This window comes from Thamnophis sirtalis, unplaced genomic scaffold (genome assembly GCF_051295495.1).
Source record: "Thamnophis sirtalis isolate CommonGarterSnake01/CBP01778 unplaced genomic scaffold, rThaSir2_p1.2 scaffold_1, whole genome shotgun sequence".
NCBI lineage: Eukaryota > Metazoa > Chordata > Lepidosauria > Squamata > Natricidae > Thamnophis > Thamnophis sirtalis.
This window is the reverse complement of record NW_028261381.1, coordinates 180,412,708-180,436,660: the sequence shown is the minus strand read 5'-3', so window position 1 is coordinate 180,436,660 and position 23,953 is coordinate 180,412,708.

Here is a 23,953-nt window from a genome sequence, read left to right as displayed (position 1 = left end):
AATCTATGAATTTAAAGAGAGAAATTCTATTAGCAAAGCATTATAACACTGCTGACAATCAAAGATAAGATGAATAAGGAAACAGAAAGAGGGCATCAAGATTATATGAGAGATCTTATAAGCAAGGAGTTGCTAAGGGATGTCTATACAAAGCTGACTAAGAAGATGATTAGAGGACTGACACCACAAATGGCAGAAAATATGAGACTATTTTGCTATTGGAAAGATACAGGTTGATAGATGGAAGAATATAATTTAAAACAAGTTAAACTTAGTGAAATTTATTGACAATAGATATAACTTAAATAAATAACTGATAATATTACTAATGTATATACAATGTGAAGTGTTATGATGAGTATAATTGGATATGAATATTAAATGGTACTCATGTAAGGAAGATTAGCAATCCCTTTGGAAATTAATAATAATAATAATAATAATAATAATAATAATAATAATAAAAATGAAAATGAAAATGAAATTAGGCTACCAAAAAAGCTGAAAAAATTTCGCATTTACTATATATGGATGATTTGAAACTCTATGGAAAGTCAGAAATAGAAATCCAATCATTGACAAACACAGTCCGAGTATTCAGCACCGATATTTCAATGCAGTTTGGCATGGAAAAATGCGCCACTGTATCCATAAAAAGGGGCAAAATCACTGCATCTGAGGGAATTGAAATGCCCAATGGCCAACTAATTAAATGCAAAGAAAATGAAGCCTACAAATATTTAGGCATTCTGCAGTTGGATAACATCAAGCATGGAGAAGTAAAAACTATTGTCAGGCGAGAGTACACCAACAGAGTTAGGAAAATTTTGAAATCTAAATTGAATGGTGAAAATACAATCAAGGCCATAAATACCTGGGCAATACCAGTTATAAGATACACAGCTGGCATAGTTAACTGGACACAAGCTGATTTGGACCTTTTGGACCGAAAAACCAGGAAACTAATGACAATGCACTACAGTTTACATCCACGTGGTGATACTGATAGACTATATCTGCCCCGAAAATCAGGTGGCAGAGGATTATTACAAGTGAAGCAAACAGTTGAAGAGGAAAAACATGCACTGGCTGATTATTTAAAAGAAAGTCAAGAACATCTATTAATCGAAGTAAAGAACAAAAATCTACTGAAGGCCCAACAGACAAAACAAGAATACAGAAAAGATGTGATAAAATCAAGAATGGAGAGTTGGCAGAACAAAGCACTGCATGGTCAATTTCTGGAAAAAATAAAAGATAAAGTAGACAGTGAACAAACTTGGTTATGGTTAAAAACAGGTACATTATAGAAAGAAACAAAGTCACTACTCCTGGCTGCGCAAGAACAAGCTATCCGCACAAATGCCATTAAGGCCAAAATCGAAAAATCCTCTGATGATGCCAAATGCAGACTTTGCAAAGAAGCTGATGAAACTGTTGATCACATACTCAGCTGCTGTAAAAAAATCGCGCAGACTGATTATAAATTGCGGCACAATTCAGTAGCACAAATGATCCATTGGAATTTGTGCAAAAATTATAATATTATAACAGCAAAAAACTGGTGGGAACATCAGCCTGAAAAAGTCACCGAAAATCAGATGGTCAAGATCTTGTGGGATTTCCGTATACAAACCGACAAAATACTGGCGCATAATACACCAGACATCACACTGGTTGAGAAAAATAAGGTCACAATCATAGACATCGCAATACCAGGTGATAGCAGGGTCGCCGAGAAGGAACATGAAAAAACCACAAGATAGCAGGACTTAAAAATCGAAATTCAACGACTATGGCACAAACCAGCAGTGGTAATTCCAGTGGTAATTGGCACACTGGGTGCTATTCCAAAAGCACTGGAATTACATTTAAAACAGTTAAAAATTGACAAAATCACCATCAGTCAAATGCAAAAAGCCGCACTGCTTGGATCTGCACGCATATTAAGAAAATACGTTACGACGTCCTAGGCCCCTGGGTGGGGCCCGACTAGTAACCAATGCCAAATCCGGCGAAACAACTGGCCGCTGTGATACAATTGTATAATAATAATAATAATAATAATAATAATAATAATATCATAGATCGGCTAATCAGAAGATATAGATTGGATACAAGAAACATCAATGAAGCTGTAGAGATTGTAAAACAGCAGATAACAGCAATAGGTAGAAAAATTGAAAGATATGAGGCACGAATCATCCAATATAAACAAAATCAGCAATTTCGATCAGACCAACGGCATTTTTATCAAAGTCTTAATGTGAATGGTGACACCAAAAGTGAAAAACCAGAAAAGCAGGCCACAGCTGAATTCTGGAAAGAATTGTGGGAAAATGCAAAGGATTACAATAGGGAAGCAAAGTGGATACATGACTTTGAGAAAAGCATTGGCAACAAACAAATGCAAGTATTAAAAATAACAACTGAGATGGTCAAAAATCAAGTAAAAAAAGGTAAAGAATTGGACATCACCTGGAAAGGACCAATTACATGGTTTCTGGCTCAAATATCTGACCAGTTTACATGCAATATTGGCCAGGCAACTGAATGAAATTTTACAAAAGGGCCAAATTGATGAATGGTTGACAACTGGAAAAACATACTTGATTCAGAAAGATGCAACTAAAGGAACAACACCTGAAAACTACAGACCAATAACATGCTTGCCAACAACCTTCAAATTACTCACAGGCATTATTGCAGATAACATGATGGATTATTTGGAAACAAACAACATCTTGCCAGTAGAGCAAAAAGGCAACAAAAGAAGGAGCAGGGGCACAAAAGATCAGCTCCTAATTGATAAAATGATATTAGAAAATTGTAAGAACAGAAAAACGAACTTGAATATGGTCTGGATTGAGTACAAAAACGCATTTGACTCACTGCCACATAGTTGGATCATAAAATGCTTAGAAACAACTGGCATTAGCAAAAATATTACATCCTTTACTGAAAAGGCGATGAAACAATGGAGAACTGAGTTGGCAGTAGGGAATGAGATCTACGGAATGGTTAATATCAAGCGAGGAATTTTCCAGGGTGATTCACTTTCATCTCTCCTCTTCATCATCGCAATGATCCCACTATCAGTAATCTTAAAAAAAATGAAATTAGGCTACCAAACAGCCAAAGAAGCTGAAAAAATTTCGCATTTACTATATATGGATGATTTGAAACTCTATGGAAAGTCAGAAATAGAAATCCAATCATTGACAAACACAGTCCGAGTATTCAGCACCGATATTTCAATGCAGTTTGGCATGGAAAAATGTGCCACTGTATCCATAAAAAGGGGCAAAATCACTGCATGTGAGGGAATTGAAATGCCCAATGGCCAACTAATTAAATGCAACGAAAATGAAGCCTACAAATACTTAGGCATTCTCCAGTTGGATAATATCAAGCATGGAGAAGTAAAAACTATTGTCAGGCGAGAGTACACCAACAGAGTTAGGAAAATTTTGAAAACTAAATTGAATGGTGGAAATACAATCAAGGCCATAAATACCTGGGCAATACCAGTTATAAGATACACAGCTGGTATAGTTAACTGGACACAAGTTGATTTGGACATTTTGGACCGAAAAACCAGGAAACTAATGACAATGCACTACAGCTTACATCCACGCGGTGATACTGATAGACTATACATGCCCCGAAAATCAGGTGGCAGAGGATTATTACAAGTCAAGCAAACAGTTGAAGAAGAAAAACATGCACTGGCTGATTATTTAAAAGAAAGTCAAGAACATCTATTAATTGAAGTAAAGAACAAAAAAACTACTGAAGGCCCAACAGATGAAACAAGAATAAAGAAAACATGTGATAAAATCAAGAATGGAGAGTTGGCAGAACAAAGCACTGCATGGTCAATTTCTGGAAAAAATAAAAGATAAAGTGGACAGTGAACAAACTTGGTTATGGTTAACAACAGGTACATTAAAGAAAGAAACAGAGTCACTAATCCTGGCTGCGCAAGAACAAGCTATCCGCTCAAATGCCATTAAAGCCAAAATCGAAAAATCCTCTGATCATGCCAAATGCAGACTTTGCAAAGAAGCTGATGAAACTGTTGATCACATACTCAGCTGCTGTAAAAAAATCGCGCAGACTGATTATAAATTGCGGCACAATTCAGTAGCACAAATGATCCATTGGAATTTGTGCAAAAATTATAATATTAAAACAGCAACAAACTGGTGGGAACATCAGCCTGAAAAAGTCACCGAAAATCAGATGGTCAAGATCTTGTGGGATTTCCGTATACAAACAGACAAAATACTGGCGCATAATACACCAGACATCACACTGGTTGAGAAAAATAAGGTCACAATCATAGACATCGCAATACCAGGTGATAGCAGGGTTGCCGAGAAGGAACATGAAAAAATCGCAAAATACCAGGACTTAAAAATCAAAATTCAATGACTATGGCACAAGCCAGCAGTGGTAATTCCAGTGGTAATTGGCACACTGGGTGCTATTCCAAAAGCACTGGAATTACATTTAAAACAGTTAAAAATTGACAAAATCACCATCAGTCAAATGCAAAAAGCCGCACTGCTTGGATCTGCACGCATATTACGAAAATACTTTATGACGTCCTAGGCCCCTGGGTGGGGCCCGACTAGTAACCAATGCCAAATCCGGCGAAACAACTGGCCGCTGTGATACAATTGTATAACAACAGCAACAACAACAGCAACAACAACAACAACTAAGTTACATACAATTAAAGTTTTGATTATTAGGGGGAAAATGTTATGGTACAGGATATAGTCAAATAAAGGAGGGATAAGAATAACAACGTATATATAGATATGGGCATAACATAAGGAAACTGGATGTAAACTTGAAACAATGATTTGGAAAGGAGGATTAGAAACCTTTGTTATTAAATATTATGGATGTTTAGCTAGAATAGTACATAAGGATTTAGTGTTAGCGGAGGATTTTAGAAACAGTAATTGAAAGGCCAGTATGTGGTTATGTATTAAATTTTGGTATATTTTGTGATGAAGAATGCTTAAACAATTATAGTCAAATGAAAATGGAGATATGATGATGGTGACATGTATAAATATTTGAGTTAAAATACTTAAGTTAATATGAATTATGTTTGTTGACTGTGGAAGAGATGCATGAAAGTCTTTTTGTAACCAACTGATACACTTTCTATAGCATGTAAAGAAGGATGTTGTATTTGTTTTAAATTAAAAAATTTTTAAAAAATATTAAAAAAATGAAATAGGAGGTTATGCTCCAACAAAGTGAACTAAAATATTTCTTTGACGGTGGAGTGGGGAAGATTGAAGAGGGTGGACCTGTCAAAACAAAGAAAAGGGAGAAGTCAGGAACAGAGAAGTGGGACAAAAGTTTTACTAGGAAAAAATCAAACAACTAGAAACTGTTATATAGGAAAATATAAAGCTAAGATAAGGGCTTTATTCCTAAATATGACAATAAATGGAGTTGCTAACTGGCTAAATATGATAATGGAAATATGGCTAAATAAAAGTTAAAATATATGGAATATGGACAAATATAAAATGATATGGGGAGGTTGTAAAGCAGAGGTTTGTGTCACTTTTATACATGATAATTAAACTGAGTTGCTAATTGATTGAATATGATAATAGAAGGACAATCAAGCATGGGTTAAAATATATGAAACATGGACATATATAGAACTTTTAAGATGATGAACAAAGTGAGATGTTTGCCGCTTGTTGTTCTATACAATAGATTAAGGGAATTGTAATGAATATTGAACAGTAAGGATTGCTATTTATAGGCAATTAAGGACAATCTAATCCAAGATAGGGAAAAATTGAGAGGGAACATGAAATATACTTACAATGGGAAAGTATTGAGATTTAAAGGCAGAACCACAAATTGGGGGTGGGTAAGGATGTATAATATAAAGATAATGATGAGAATAGCAGGGAATTGTAATTAGGTCTACATCTTGGCCAAAATTAGGCGGAGGGGGGAGATAAAAGCACAACTGACTTTATATGTATACTATTTTGTTTGTTTTTTCTAAAAAATGATATGTTGAAGATATGTTAAAATTAAATATGTATATTAAAAATACCATCAACATAAAATGGAGTTTGCTCAGAAGCTGAAATACACCAAGTAAATGAGATGAAGAGTGGGAAGTAGAGGAGAGATGTAAGGGAAGAAGAGAGGGATAGGAGAGAGGGCAAGGCTGGAAGAGGAGGCGAGAAAGGAGGAGTGGAAAGAGAAGAGAGGAAAAGAGGAGAGGAAAGGGAAGTAAAGAAGAGAAGGATGACAGAAGGAAGAAAGGAGGTAGGGAGTGGGAGGAGAGGGGGAGTAGAAAGTGATGGATAAGGTACAAATATGGTGTGTGGAGAGCAGAAGAGCCAATAATTGTTTCTGGGAGTTGATGGTAAGATGAATTGATGTAAACATTTAATAATACAATACAATGTTGGCTATGTAATAGTATACATGTGATTATATGTTCTGAAAATGAAAAAAAAAACTTTATCAAAAAAAGAAACTACTGAGGCTTGCTTTAATTACTGACTGGATTATAACAAAATTTTCCCAATCCTGACACAATTCAGACCTCAAATTTTACACTCAAAGCAGGTTTTTCATCCAATATCATGTGGTCATATTTCCTGTTTCAATAGTTCTACTTTCCAGTTAAGATATTTTGCAACCCCAGGAGAGAATGAATCTTCCAGCTCACCTTTTTAGGCCAGACAATTGTACCAGAGCGAATGGTGACATCCTGGCCTTGGGGAGCCCCAGGATTTATTTGCCCAACTTTGAGAAGGACAATTGATTCGTTCGGGTGGACAACCCAATTGAAAATATCATAACGAGCAGATCCAAGTCCTGTTTCTGAGAAGGAGACTTCCTCTCCAGCACTGTTATTGAACTTCACATTCATCAAATAAGGAAGAATCTGAAACAAAAGTGACCTTCAGAAATTGGAATAATAGGCTGAAAACCACACATAAAAGTGGCTTCTTAGACACAAAACAGGATTTTGTAGAAAACAAATACAGTGTCAGTCCAAAAGGTTCAAATGCATGTTCATTAACAAAATATGAGGCATAAACAGGGTGACCATGAAATCCAACACCATGAAGGCAGATATGACATTATGGAAACTTGATGAATGAAACCCATACATGGAAAACATAACTGGAGGGATTTAAGAAACAGAGTTAATAAAAGAGAAGGTTGAGCTGGCTATATATAAGAAATAGCTATATCTCTACAGAAATATAGCAAGAGAGTGATGAAAACCACCTTGGATGCATTTGGGTCAATATAAAAGTAAAATAAGAAGGATTGTCAGGGTTCCAAGTAACTCCCCCAATAGAAATAAAATTCCCCAAAGTTCCATTTTATTGGAGATGTCATAATGGCACATCTGTGAAAACCCGAATCTGAAAGGCTCCTGGGTTTTCCCCACCCAAAAAAGTCAGAATTCCTTCCCTTACACCTACATGTCCATTAATTGGCCCAACCAGATCCCTGTCACAGTGGAAGATGTTTCCCAAGCACTAAGGAAGAATATCAGCAAATTGCCCAAACCTGAAAAGATGTAGTCAAGAAAGCTAAGGCTCAAAATAGTGTAAGATCTGTGATAAAAGTCAAAAATAACAAAAAAGCTTCTTTCAACATGTAAAAAACAAGTAAAAAGTCAAGGAAATGGTAAGAAAATAACAAGCTACAGGAAGAAAGTAGAACTAATTTTTTGCATCTGTCTTTACAACAAAAGGGAAAAAACCGTCCATCCTATTTTTAAAAAATGACTGTAAAATGCAGATTGGGAATGCAAGCCAAAGTAAGCAAGAAAATAGCAAGAGAATATTTAATCACTCTAAATGAGTTCAACTCACTAGGACCAGATGGATTACACCCAGAGGTTCTTAAGGAATTGGCAAAACCACTAAATTATATCTTTCAAGGATCATTGAGTACCGAGTAACTGCCAGAAGAAGGGAAAAGGGCTGATATAGTTCCCATCTTCAAAAAAGGAAGAAATATGTATCAATGAAACTACAAGCTTATCAGCCTGACATCAATACCTGGGAAAATTCTGAAAAAGTCATTACCAGAAGCCAACATGACTTTGTCAAAAAGAGATTATACCAGATAAATAAATGACAAAGTAACAAAATTAGCAGACCAGCAAAATGCTATAGATATAATTTAGTTGGACTTTAGTTAGGCATTTCATTACGTAGACTACACTCTACTACTTGATAAGATAGAAAAATGTGGGTTTGGGAACATCACCTCCTGATGGATTCACATCTGGCTGACAAAGTTGGATTCAACTTACAGAAGGATCTTGACCGATTTGAACAGTGGGCCCTATCTAACAAAATGAAATTCAATGATGAAAAAGTATGGTTCTACATTTAAGCAAAAAAAAACACCAGATATATTATAGGTGGTCCCTGGCTGAATAGTAGTGATTGTAAGAAGGATCTTGGAGTCTTGGTGGGCAATCACAAAAGATGAGCCAGAAGTGTACAGTAGCTGCCAAGGAAACCAACTCTAGGCTTCTTTAACAGAGGGATAGAATCTAGATCACATGAAGTGTTAGTACCACTTTATAATTCTTTTATAAGACCGTCCAGGAAATATTGCATTCAGTTTTGATCTTCATGATATAAAAAAGATGTTGATACTCTAGAAAGATTTCAGAGAAGAGTAACAAAGATGATTAGGGGAGTGGAGGCTAAAATATATGAAGAACGGTTGCAGGAATTTGTTATGTCTATTTTAATAAAAAGAAGGACTAGTGGTGACATGATAGCAGTGTTCCAATATGTAAGGGGCTTCCACAAAGAAGAGGGAGTTCAAGCTATTCTCCAAAGCACCTGAGGATAGAGCAATGGATAGAAACTAATCAAAGAGAGAAGCAATTTAAAACTAAGGAGAAATTTCCTGACAGTGAGAACAATTAATCAATGGAACAACTTGCCTCCAGAAGTTGTGAAGGCTCCAACACTGGAAGTTTTAAGAGGAGAATGGATAAACATTTGTCAGAAATGGTATAGGATTTACTGTTTGAGCAGGGGGTTGGACTAGAAGACCTCCAAGACTCATTTATACTCTGTTATTCTGTGATGCCCATCATTTTCAGAATAGGTGTATGTCCCACAGGATAGAAGGGTTTCCTTTGTGGAAATCTGAGCAATCAGGAGTAACCTAAATGCTCAGCTATTTCTCCAAAACTACAAAGTTCCCCTTTATGATTGGGCATTTGTATCATGGCTCATTCAAGTCTAATTTTTCCAGAATAATATCAAAATACAAATATTTTAATGCTGCACTACAAATTTCATGGTCTGGTTTTCCTCCTCTGATACTTGTGTACGTACATTTTTAAATGTTTGTTTTAAATATAATGGAATGGTTAAACAATTTCTTTTAAAACAATGTAGAAATCTACTGACCTTATGTGATTAAAAAAATAGAATGCAGGAACAATGTCTGAGTAAGTGGGGGCCAAGTGGAAGTAACTGCTTTGGGTTGTCACATCATTGTTCGGAAAGGTCCCACATTTAGCTTTCGATTCAGAGGTGTCTGATGAATTTTAGACCAGAAAGAGGTTGGATTCAGGCTACATACTGAGAGAAAATGAGGTGATTCTGGAAATGTTCCCTCTAAGACAACAACTGCCTTATTGAAACTCCTTGCACAAATACACCCAGATTGTCATCTGGTTCTGAGGTAACATCTCCTTTCTGAAAATCGGGCAAGCTGTGAAGGCCTTTCAGGCTGCTATAGAGATATGTTTCCTCTATAGATCTTACACACATCTGGTTTGCAGTCCTTCTCTTTCCCCCATCTCTACTCCTTTCCACCCGAACAGTATACTAAATTCAGATTATTATTTTTCAACAAATGCTTCTTTTAATATACCCTGAAGGACATTGGTATGGCAGCATACAGAAACTGCATTTAATGAATGTTTCAAATAACAAACATGGTAAGAGTCATCTCTAAAATCTATAGACTGAATAAAAGAGGACAGAGATTACCTGCCAAGACTGAACATTTGAGATCCTGTTTCCAAGCCTCTTCATGGCTGGTCTCACTCCTGATCCACACATTGCATGTAGTGCATGTGCCACAGCATAAATGGCATTGTAGACATTGTAACTTTCACCTGTCATGCTCCTTTCAAACTTGTAGTTCGGCAGATTCGGTACATTCCCTATTCCTTTACAGTATTTTTCAAAAGAGTGACGTGGTCTGTGTAACTCACATTGTAAGACCCGTTCCAACCACTTTGGGAGAATTTTATCCCCTTGTGGCCTCAAAGGGTCTAAAGAGAGAATGAAATTTCTGAATTCTGAGATAACAGTACTGTGCTCCCGAAAATGCAGAGACCCATGCAACTGGTTTAAAGCTAACCTTCTAAATGCATAATTCAATAAATATGGTTTCCAATAAGAAGTTAAGATCCAAACTTTTGGACTGTTACTATATGAAAGAAACACATGCACAATGTCAGGTTCTGCAAAGGAAAGAATAACTTCAACATTAGCCCATATTTTTGAATGTAAAGTGAATTTTTCCACCTCCGAAGGAGAAAAATTATGTTTCAGCATTTGAGTGAAGGCCAGGCAGATCTCCTTCTCCAAGAGCATTGGCCTCAGAGTTGAGAGGAATTGTTCGCCATTCTCACTTTCAGAGGCAATAAACCCAACCCAGTTCCACTGGAAATGCAGGAGCAGCTGGACTAAACCCACAAATAGAGGCAATTCCTTGGGATCAATCCGGAAGGAGGAAGGATAAATTCTTCGGTCTCCCTGAATGAACTCAAAGCCAATGCTGAGCTGAAAGAAGGGAAAATCTTCTTTAAAAGACAAAAATAAAGATTGATGGTAGCTCATTGCGTGATTATTCACCCCATCAGTCAAGCTGAGTTATTTTGAGAAATAAGCTTCCTCCCTTCTAGGGAAGAGCCACCAATTTCCATATTTCCCTGGCTGAGACATGTCAGAATCCAAGTGAAAAAACTATCAATCTGGTACATGGAATAAAGTGCAGTGGAGGAACTGCTACCATTTTATGAATAATAAGTTAGGAAAGAATTCCTCTGAGCAAATACCAAAACATTATGTTTTGTATCTCTTAGAGGTTATATAAAATATATCTTGACACATAAAATATGAATCTAAATAGAGCATCAATTCTCTAAGTCATACACTATTGGGGTCCCTTCCTTTTGGTGTCATGTTACACTTCTGTGTGTGCTTCTGTAGTTTGTCTACTCCATTACTGTATCTAAAGGATCCCCTTTACCTGTGGCACTTTGAAGATGCTGAAGATGGAGGCCATCAGCATTGCGAATATGGGTTTGTCACCTCCAATGACAGAAAGCAGAGTGTCCCGTTGGTCACATTTGTAACCAGGAACCATTTGGTCACTGGTGGAGAGCTGAAAGAGGCTGTTCAAAGAAACTCTCTTGTTCAAATTGGCATTGTCATACATATTGAAGCCAAGGGTGATGTTGGGGAGGAGAACCTGATCCTTATTGATCTCTATCACTGAAAATGCCAAGGCGATGAACTGCTGGTAGTTGGTGGGTGTGGGTCTATAACGAAAGAAACATTGTGAAATGTTACTGAAAAGTTTGTGAGTCATCGTGGAGTTTGCCTTGTCTTCTTTGATGGTTTTCTTTTTGAATATGTTTCTTGACCAAACTTGTTGGTTTTTGAGAAAGGAGAAAAGCCTCTCTGTCCATATCATGGTCCATTTTATTTCCCTCTATCATCCCTCATTTCTTCACTTTGCTTTAGTGACTATAAGCTACCAACTTTCTCCTCTAGCAACCTAATCAATTTGGATCTCTCTTCAGCTCTGCAAACCATTGCTGAGCACAAGACTCAAGTGGGAAGCAAAGGAAATATTTACTGAGGGCAATTATTCCTAAGCACTGTTGTTTCCAAAATTGAGTTTTGTGCTTTTTTTGCAGTACTCCACACTGAAAAATGTTCCTACTTTCCTTGAGTCTTCCATCATGATTTTCTTTCCAAATTAACATTGTAAGTCAACTCCTTCACTAGGCTAGTAAAATTCACACTTTATGTGGTGTGTTGTCTTCCTGTGGAAGAGTTCTGGAAAGCTTGAACATCTAGGCTATTGAATCAGCTTGTCTGTTTATTGAGAAAAGTACAAAGAATTGAACTATACTGAGAAGTTCAAATATTGCAAGAACAACACAGCAAACAATCACCAAGATATTTTACCTCCAGATAAAACTTACAAATATGGGATAGAAAATGGGTAGGGGTCTTTGTTAAAGTCTTTGTAAAGGTCCCAATAGTTCCCCAAGTGGAAATTCCCACCAACAATGAGATCACCAGGCCTGTAATAGTGTTCCTTAATCTTGTAAGGTTGTGGCAGCACACAAAGGGTTTGCATCCTCTTTGTAGTAACTGGAGCCAGGAGCCAGAAGAGCAGTAGCAGCAGCAGGAAAGGCAGCCCATTCATTCTTGTCACCTTCCCTCCTAAATCAGAAATCAAAATTGTACAGAAACTGAATTGCAGGCATCATTAAATTTCACCAGAGCTTTAACAGGATAAACACAGGACATGTACCCTGGATGGATTCAGGGCAAATATATCAAATATGCTTCCTCTTACCTGTGTTTGGGCTGTCACCAAAGATAATATTAATGGCAACTCAGTCTCCTCATATCCAGGAGTTAGCTCTTTGTCAGACAAGGTGAAGTGACATTGCCTGCCACCAGCTGGAGAACGCCAAGCATATTTTTTTAAAGCAGGTTTTATCTTGGAATATTTTTCTGGCTTGAAATCTGCAGGGGATACATTAACAACTCCTGGTTTTTTCTGATAATTTCAATGAACAGCAGTTGTCCCACCCATTTTGTTTGTGCACCAGAAAGGGAAAAATATGTTTGTGTCTCTTGTTGCCAATCCACAAAGCAACTGAACTTGAGAGTCAAGGTGAAGTTGGGTAATTGACCTGAATGAAATTTAGAACCTGCACATAATGTGGAGTTTGGTCTGTTCCATAGATTGTTCAGGTAGTAGGAGTTCTAATGTGTCCTGGTGGCACGTGATAATCAATTGTACTCTAGCAAGTGAAAGTAATCAAACCAATGTTTGGATGGAATACCTGGGTTCTTTTCATCCACACATGGCAGGGGATGGAAACTTATCCTTTGGTTTAAGTCTTTCCAACTTTTCCAATTGTTCTTCACAGGAGGCAGGAAGCTATATCAAGAAGTTAGGCTCCCTTAAAACCTACAGGAGTGTTATCTAAAAACAAAAGAGCCAGAAAAGTTTGTCGGCTGTGTTTTTATTATGCATTGGACTTTCTTCATACTGTAGCAAGTGTGTGTAATCAAACCAATGCTTGGTTTATTTATGCCCACATGGCAGAGGATGAAAACTTAGATTCAGCCTTATCCAGTGATGTGTAACAATTGTTAGAAGACTTTCTCAAGACATCAAGCTGCCTTAAACTCTACAGGAGTGTTGTCTAAAATCTAGCTGTCACAGAAGGATTTCATGGTTGGTAATGTTAAAGACCATCAAGAGGTCAAGTAGAGCAAGTATGGCTGTTCTACCATCACCTCCTTACTGCAACATTCATCTAGAAGTTCAACCAGTGCCTTTTCTGTCCCATAACTGAATCCTGATTGAAAGGGGTCTAGATACATCACATCATGGAGGTCCGACTGACATTCTGGTCATAGGGGGAGGAGAGAAGGGGACCTTTTCTGGGTCTTTTTCGCATGGGAAAACCTTGGAGCTAGCCTGACTTTACTATAACCAACTTCCTTAGGGAAAAAAAACCTTTTGCTTCAACCTGATGGAGTTGAGGGTCTTTATTTCCTAAGGGACCGGATTGGGGCAGGTCTGACATTCACAGACCTCTCTACATGGTTTTCAGAGTCACCGTATTACCCCCAACAATCTGGGTTCTCATTTTAACCACCTTGGAAGGATGGAAGGCTGAGTCAGTCTTGAGCCAGTGATCAAACCCAGCAGTCAGTGGAAGTAGCCTGCAATTATGCATTCTAACCACTGGGCCACCACAGCACAACATATTAAAATATTTCTCCTTAGGTCTCAGCATTTTTGCAGAGAGATAAAATGACCAGTCAACTTGACCATGGGAATGCAAAGAACATAGTATACCTTGATGTCAGCAAAGCATTTGGCAACATCGTTCACTCAACATTCGGGCGGGGTGAGAATAATCCTATCCCCAGGCCTGACGGGATAGCCAGATCTTGAGGGCTGTGCGGAAGGCCTGGACTGTGGTGAGGGTATGGATCTCCATGGGGAGGTTGTTCCATAGTGTCGGAGCTGCAACTGAGAAGGCTCTCCTCCGCGTAGTCGCCAGTCGGCACTGACTGGCGGATGGAATTCGGAGGAGGCCTACTCTGTGCGATCTGATGGGACGCAGGGAGGTAATTGAAATGGATCTTTTCCCATAAAATAGTGGAAGACATACCTCTGCAGATAAGGAGAAAATGAGATGCATTCATATTTTATACATTTCAAAAATTAAGAGAAAATGATATAAGGAAGGAGAGGAGACTGACTATGATAAATAAAATGGTCTTTGGTTTTTCTAGGATTCAACCTGATACTGTTCCTTCACTTCCAAGAGTTTCAGGCACTATCAGACACAAACCTTTGAGAACATTAAACATGACTGCTTGTACACATGAATATCATTAGCATAGAGATGATATCTGTGTGGAAAACATGTTCTTGGTTGAGTAACAGCGTGTTAGTAAGACACATACACAGAATCATAGGGCTGGAAGGGACCTTAGAGGTCTTCTAGTCCAACGCCCTGCAAATCCAAGAGATATTATATCATTCCAGACAAATGTCCCTTCCCATCTCTTCTTGGAAACCTCCAGTGATTGGACACCACCAACTTCTGGAGGAAAGACATTTCAATTATTAGAATCATAGGTCTGGAAGGCACTTTGGAGATCATCTACTCCAACTTCCTGCCCAAGGCAGGAATCCTCATACAATCCTGGATAAATTGTTGCCCAGCCTTTTTTTATATATAGTTACCAGCCATTGAGCACCCACACATCCAGGAGGCAAGCTGTTCCATTCATTAATCATTCTTATTGATCTTATTATATTATGTTAATTTATTTGATTCTTTTTTATTAGTTTTATTGTTTTAAATGAGGTTTTATATTCTGTAAGCCACCTTGAGTCACCATGTGCGAATAGGTGGCAATATAAAATCAATCAATAAATAAAAAACTGACCGGCTCAAGGTTGCCTTAGCTTTCCATCCTTTTCGGGTTGATGAAATGAGGACTTAGATTGCTGGGGGAAACATGCTGACTCTGTAAACTTCTTACAGAAGTCTTTAAAGCACTGTAAACTGTTATATAAGTCTAAGTGTTATTGCTATTGTTATTGCAAATATATAGGATTGTTGTACTAAGATAATAGTGTGTGGCATTAAGCCTCTAAATCTCTATTTGTTTTAATTTATTGCACTTGACTGAGAAGTGATATTTGGCACATAAGAGATGGACAATTTCCATGGCCATCCTTTGGCCCATTTCCTAGAAGACTTTCAATCGGATGAGACCCTCTTGGGCTTCATCAAAGTGGAAAAGGTCTATCTGTTCTGTGTGACACAGGAAGAGGATGTGTTGTAATTGAAGTGGACACCCAATAATTCAATTTCTGTAGGGTGCAGATGAGTTTTAAAACTCTGTAAGGAAAATAAATACTCAAAGGAAGGGGAGCACATAAACAGAATAGAAATATGGAATGTTGCATGAACAGTGTGTTTTAATGTCTCTCTGTGTTTCTGTACAATTCCAAAGTCTGGCTCCTTATATAGTTTGTTATGTACATTATATGAAAAAATTAAAAGGGAAGAAGTTTTTGATATACCCTGTATATGAAAAAAATAAAATAATTTTCATTTTCTCTTGCTGAAATGGGCAATATTTTTTCCTAACATCCAATTAAGTTTCCAAACTATTTCCAAATAGTTCTACTCTTTCCTCCAAATTGTTCTTTGTATCCCATCTTCCTTCCTTCCTTCCTTCCTTCCTTCCTTCCTTCCTTCCTTCCTTCCTCTATTCATTCATTTCAGCATCTTATTCAGAACATCTTTAGGGAACATGCTTATCAATGTGGATAATGAATCCAATTAGAAAAAAAAATGAAGACTATTTGAATTAAAATAAATGAAACAAGGAACTGTCCTGTTGGGAACTAATATCCACATATTTAATACAAAAGTTTATGTTTATTGTTATTACTGGGGCCATACTGGGTACAGCAAGAAAGAATGAAGAATAAAAGAATGGGTGATTTTTACTGATTAAGAAATATTTTGTGATTAGTCACATCATGTTATCTTCAATTATTTAATGGACAACATTTTCTTGCAAGAGAGACAGGAAGATTTCTCAAGATGTCAGGCTCACTTAAATTCTCCAGGAGAGTTATCCAAAAACTAGTTAGAGCCAGAAATGTTTGTCTACTGCATTTTTCTTGTGAAGTGGGTTTTCTTCATTGTTGACTTTTGTGGGAAAGATATCATCACTCAACATAAACCTCTTGACCTGGCAAAGAACTTGTAGTTTTATAGAAATGAATCTATTTTACAATTATATATGCAGCAAATTAGACAGCCAGGCAAACAGAAGCATCATGAGGTAAATCAGGGCACCCAGAAGAAAAAAGCGGGGGGGGGAGGGAAACTCCCCCTCCACATCCACATCAACCAATCACAGCACAGATTGCCTCACGTAGGAGCTGGCACTCTGGTGTCAATCAACCATCACTGTGTTCTGGCTCACTGCAGAACCCCTCACTGCTCCAGCTACTAAATTTAAACATCTTAACAGTATCTCCTGTATATAAGAAAATAAAATACAGATATTATTGACCTCTTGATTTTCTCCGGATGAAATGGGGAACATCTAAATGATTTTATGGCTAACATTGAGTTCAGTTTCCCAAGTGGTTATACCCTTTTCTTCCCCTCCAATTTGACCTTCTTATCCCGTCTTCAGTCTTTCCTTCTTCCACTTCAGCTTCTGTGACATCTGCAATTCTTCTTTTCTCCTGGAGCAGCTTTATATGAACATATTAAGATGGATGTTTGTGAAGATTTAATTCCCTTTTAGAAGGAATTTCTGTCCAGCACTGTTGTAAAGTTGGGGGAGAGTGTGTTGCAGGATTGTTTTTACCTTTCTCACATCAAGCCTGGTACCTGGGATCCTTTAAAACTCCTCACCAATTCTCCCCCCCCCTCCCTTTACATCTGACCCACCTACAGCCAACAACCAGAATCAGAAACTCTGGGGAAAATCATCTGGCTACAAAAATTGGTGACGTGAGATCATGTCATTTTTCCAACATTTTATGAGATTTTCAGAACAGACAAATGTGCTTTGTTCTAGGGCCAGTCCTCACAGTGGATGAAGAATGACCAATCCTTCTTCATTATTAATGATCTCAGGATAGGTTTCCAAGAGACGTGGATCTCTTCATCTCCAGTTGGTCAGTTTGCTGTGTGAAAAAGGCCCTGTCTATTCACTGGACAGTTGCATGGTTACTGTAACTTTCAATGTCAGAGTGACAGTTTTCCGCCACTTTATACTGGAAGTATAGAAAGACTGATACATCTCTCAGCCAGAAATCTCACTCTTTTGTATGTGTACATTATCTTTTCATGTGTGCTGAGAATGTCAACAATGTAGCAGAGGAAAAAAATGTGCACTGAACTTCATGAGAGAAAATGGTCACCTTTCCTGATGCAAATTAATTTACAAAGAAATTGGTTACAAAGAGGAGGACATAGAATCATGCACCAAGTGTTCTGAATGGGGAAAGTTTCCTGATTTACAGGGGGAAAGGAAAGAAAGAACCAAAGGCAAAATGGCACTGAGAGCTTTTTGATGAGATATCAAAATTTGGTTACATTTTCATCAACAGAGAAACCCCTGAGCCAAAATCAGCATCTTCAGGAAGCTTAGCACTGGGGAAAAACTGCACTTCAAATTTATGTCTTACTTTGTATCCTGCCTTTATTATTTTGATAAGGATATCCTGCTATATCAGATGAGCTGATAGCGTAATAGGAGGTAGCTTTGATAATAGTCCTGGGATACCACATAAAGCTCTGAGATTGACATTTTTTGGCATGTGGGGAAGCTGCAGATGAGTTTTACAACATTATCAGGAAAATAAATTCTCATAGAAAGGGGAATGTAGCAAGAGAATAGAAACATGGAATGCTATATATACTCTGTGTGTGTGTGTGTCTGTGTGTTTGTATGTAGGACAAAAGTCAGTCACGATAGGTAATTTATTATATAAACTACATTACATAATTTATAAGGGGTATTTGGCTTTTGCTTATATCAGGGAATTGCACAGCCGGTGTCTCAATGGAGTCAGAAATGCTGACACAAACTTTTAGCTTTATAGAAATGAATATATTTTAGATAAAAGTTCCCTTGACACATATGTGCTAGTCGTTCCTGACTCTAGGGGGCTGTGTTGGAGGAAAGAAACAAGGGTCAATGAAAGAAGCCAATAAAGCCCAAAAGTAGAAGTTAAGGAGGATTACCATGTATAGATGCACTCAAGAGAGCTTAAACTTATTAGAGGTAATCACCCAACATATCAGATAGAAGAGTAAAATAAGAGAGTTAAAAATGGTGAAGCTCAAATGAAATTAAAAGGGGAATTAACAGAAGGAGAATTGTACCAATTTGAAACTGCTATAAGAAGGAACATGAAGTTCCAATGTATTGTGTAAATGTAGTTTATGTCTACGTTTTGTTTTTGTGTATTTCATATGTTTGAAAATTATATACATGTGTATGTATGTATGTATGTATGTACACATACATACATACATACATACATATATACACACATACATTTATATTTAAAAAATGAATATATTTTACAACTATATATACAGAAAACTTGATATTTAGGCAAATGGGAGCACCTGAGGTAAATCAGGGCCCACAGAAGAAAAAGGCGGGAAAAAGGGAAACTCCCCCTCCATACCCAGAGCAACCAATCACAGTGCAGATTGCCTCATGCAGGAACCAGCCCTCTGGTGCCAATCAACCATCAGTCTGTGTTCTTGCTCACAGCAGAACCCCATTGCTCCAGCTACTAAATTTAACAGATTAACTGAGTTGGAAGGGACCTTATAGGTCATCCAGTCTGACCCCACACTCAAGCAGGAGACCCTACACAATTTCTGACAAATCATGTGACTGAGGGGCCGTGGCCATTCCCACTCAGTCATAGGACCCCCAACCAAACCAGGCCCATAGAACCGTTAGGGGAAAAATGTGAATGTCACCTCTGGTTGTATACTTTTCCTCAAATCCAACTTTCCTGTCTAAATTAAATCTTTTCTTATATTGTAGGTATGTGAGTTTGTGAGAAACACATTCTTCTTATTCTAATTCTCTCCTTTTGACTTAAGTTTAGGTTAAGTTTGGCTAAAATGTATTGTCTGACTGTAGGTCCATTAGTTTGGTCTCACCATTATTTCTTTTCTGAAGGAAGTTTCCTGAGCTGATATCTTCTTTTAAAGGGCTACCCGGTCTTTCACCAAGATCAAACAACAAGGACCAAAGTATCATTTTAAACCTGGCTACACAAACCCTCCTCTTTCTTTAGCATCTTGCAACTATTCATATTCCATATTTTTTGGCCTTTGCCATGTAAACTTAGAAATAGCCTTTTGCCATTGTTTCAATGAAATATCGGTCACCAGTATTGGTAGTTTCTGGAATAAAAACAACATATTTGGTAAAACTTCCATCGTAATTACAGAAATTCTACACAAAAATGATAATCACAATTTATTTCCTCTTAGTAAATCTTTTTGCATTTCATTCCAAACAGACACAAAATTATTTTGGAACAGAATAAATTTGAAGACATTGTTTGCGGTTTGCCTTTTTTTATCAGAATATTTTTACAACAGGGCCCAGTGCCATTGAGGTCTTCATAGGTAGCCATCGGAATCATAAACTGAGTGCGAGGAAAGTTACTCTCTATTTAAATACAGCAGCTGGAACCTTCATTTGCACTGATGATGTTACCCAGTTGGGTAATGAAATGTTCGCAAGCAAATAGACAAGCTCAGATTGCACCAAGGATTCTACCATTTTATTCCAGAAGGGCTGATGCTTAGTGCAAGATTTAGCCTGCAGAAATCTTTAATGGAGCTTCTTGAAGTGATAGAAGTCTACCTACTAGAAAAGCTTAGGAAAGGACAGATGGAGCAGTGATCAGGGCTTCAGCTAGCTATCTGGCTTTAGTCTGACCATTGGCTTTTAAGAAGAGATTGGGCAGCCATTTGTCAGAAATAATGTAGGGCAGGAGGTTGAACTAGATGACATACAAGGTCCCTTCCAACTCTATTAATCTGCTAATTAACCAAATAAAAAGAGATTTTTGCAGGAAAAGGAGTCTGTTTCGTGATTCTGTGAAATCTGGGTTAGAACATCCTGACCTACCTCAAAGAAATATAAATGAGGCCAATCCTTACATTAGCTAGAGATTTTTGTTTCTTATTATATTTTCTCTACAATTAAGATGGGGCCTCAACAGAATAATGTAGCATTTGGGGGAAAAGATACAAGCCAAAAGAGCAGCTCCAGAGGCCAAGATGGAGAAAATCTCCACAGCTACCATGGACTTCCCTTTGGTGCTCAGGTAGGTAGGGAGGAAGGTGACCCAAACACTGCAAAAGACCAGCATGCTGAAAGTAATGAACTTGGCTTCATTGAAGCTGTCAGGCAGTTTCCTAGCTAGAAAGGCAACCATGAAACTGACGAGCGCCAGGAAACACAAGTAAGCAAGGACAGTGTAAAACATTAAAGCTGAGCCTTCATTACATTCCAAGATGATCTCTCCAACCAAGGAGTGGAAGTCCATGTTGGGAAATGGAGGAGACGTTGCCAACCAGGTGACACAAATAACTGCTTGGAGCAGGGGGCAGGCTATAACAATGGAATTTGTCAGGAATTTTCCCAAGAATTTCCTTGTCCTGTTCCCTGGTTTGGTGGCCATGAAGGCTAGAACCACCATGACAGTTTTTGCCAATACAGAGGAAACCGCAAGGGAAAAGAGAATGGCAAAGGCAGACTGTTGGAAGAAACAGGTGATCTTCCTAGGTTGACCAATGAAAAGGAAGGCGCAGAGGAAGCAGAAAAGTAGGGAGACCAGGAGGATGTATGTGAGATCTCGGTTGTTGGCCTTGACAATTGGTGTATCATGGTGTTTATAGAAAATCACCAGGACTGCAGATGTGGTCACCGAGAGAAAAAGAGTGAGAGACATTAAAGTGCATCCTAGTGTGTCTTGATAAGCAAGGAAGTGGATCTTCTTGGCAATGCATTGGCCCTGGTCCTTGTTGGGATATTGGTCTTCTGGGCAGGGTTCACAGTGAGCTGCATCTGAAATCAAGAACCTTTGTCTAAGGATTTCAGGGACATCTGCCATGAGATTATCTTTCCAGCAGAGATGATATGACTGTCCTCTTTCTGCTGTGGCAGAAAGAAAGGTCCACATTTGAAATCTGTTCTACCTGTTTGATTAGAAATGGTCCCTTCTGGACAAGCATCACACTGGTAGCAGCAAACCAGCTCGCCCTCTGGAACTCTTCTCCTCTCTCCTGCATGGCACCTCTTCATGCCACACCTGGCAAAGGGGATGGTCTGAAAGAGAAAAGAGAAATTCTTGAGATGACCTAAGCAATGAACATGCTTCATTAATTCATTTCCAAATTAAGTGGTCTTTGGTACTCTCTGAGCTTGCTTGTTTTCTTGGCGATGTTTCATTATCCAAATTAGACAACATCATCAGTGCTAAATGTTTCCAAGTTTGGGTCATGAACCATTGGCAAGAAAACAAGGAAGCTCAAAGAACACAAAGGAATCCTCATGTTAACCCTGAACTACAATTATTCTCCTTTATTGGCTTCCAAATTCCTATTTCCATTCCATATTCCTATATCTATGTTTTTCCAATGAAATGGTTCCACATTGTCTACCGGAAACCACCAGTAGCCACTGGTGACTCAAACTAGATGCTGGAGATTGGAAGTGGGACCTACAAAAGAAATATTGTGACATTGAGCTACAGGATTTCTAAAACAAAGAGTCATGAGGCTCTAACTGAATGGGAATGGTCTTGGAACTCATTGTTGCATCTTGAATCTAGAACAACAGAGTTGGAAAGGACTTTGGAGGTCTTCTAGTCCAACCCACTGTTTAGGCAGGAAACCCTATACCCGTGATTGATTTGATTTGATTTGATAAATTTATAGGCCGCCCAATCCCGAAGGAATCCGAGCGGCTTACAGAAGATGATAGCGAACCTATGGTACGTGTGCCAGAAGTGGCATGCAGAGCCATCACCAGTTGCTCTTCCAGGTTCGGGCGCAGCAGCCAGCTGGTCTTCACATGCATTAGCATGCCAGAAAGCAGAAGATGAGCCACCCAGTGCATACGCATGCCAGGAAAATGATCTTTTTGTTTCCAGGGTACACTTGCATGTCGGCCATTTGGTGATCTGGTTTCTGGTGCGCATGCACATGCAAAAACCAGCAACAGGAAAAACAATGACACGCGCGGAGATGGGCTCCCGGCCATCGCTTCTTAGTAGAGCAGAGCTGTGGTTGGGGTTTCCCTCCCTCCTTGCCCAAGTAGGCTTCTTATGTGGCCCAAGCCCTCCAGCCCATGGCTCATCTGTGGTCTGAAGTGCCTGGCTGGCTCAGGCACCCCAGAAAAGCAGCAGCAGCTACAGGGGGAAGGGCAGGAGCGGCCGGCAGGCTCTTGCAGTCACTCCCACACCAGCCAGAAGCAGCACTGTGACAGCTGCCGGGGGTAGGGGGTGGCAGCGGCAAGGAGAGGCAAGGGCTTCCCTTCCTCCCCACCAGAGCAGACTACAGGCCAAACGGAAGTTTGGAAATGATCCATTTCTGACTTCCAGAGGGCCTCTAGGGGGGTGGGGGTGGCCATTTTTGCCCTCCCCAGGCTTCAGGAAAGCCTCTGGAGCCTGGGGAGGGGGTGCATGTGCATGCACAGGGGGTCATGTGCGCATGCGCAATTGGGTGGGGAATTGAGTGGGCATGTGTACAATTCTGACATGCCATAAAAAAGGTTCGCCATCACTTCCGTATACCGCTGCAGACAAATGGTTGTCCAATCTCTTCTTTAAAACTTCCAGTGTTGGAGAATTCACAACTTCTGGAGCCAAGTTATTCCACCTATTAATAGTTCTAACTATCAGGAAATTGCTTTCTAGTTCTAGTTTGCTTCTCTCCATGATTAGTTTCCACCCATTGCTTCTTGTCCTGCCTTCAGATGCTTTGGAGAACAGCTTGACCCCCTCTTCTTTGGGGCAACCCATCTTCTAACTGTGTCCTTGGTTTCAAACAGACATTCTTCCCAATCACAACTATTTGTGGCTTGATATAAATCACACCTCTAGTGTCTTACATGCAAAGCAGGTTATTCACCAAATCACCGCCATATTTTCTGACTCAATTTACCATTTTTCAACTTAGAAGGAAGTTCTGCATCCCTGGGAGAGAATCAATAGTTCCCTAAACTTACAACATTTCCTCACTGCTCACCTTTGTGGCCCAGACGATGGCATCAGAGTTTATGGTGAACTCCTTGCCTGGGGGAGCCCTGGGATCTACTTTTCCAATTTTCATGGGCACAAAAGATTTATTGAGGAGGAAAACCCAGTTGAGAAGATCAAAATTAGCAGAACCCTGTCGATTTTCTGAAAAAGAGATTTCATCTCCAGCACTGTTGTTAAACTGAACAGCCCTCAGATAGTAAAGAATCTGAAAGAAAAGAAATCTCAGAAATTGCAAAAATTAGCTGAAAGCATC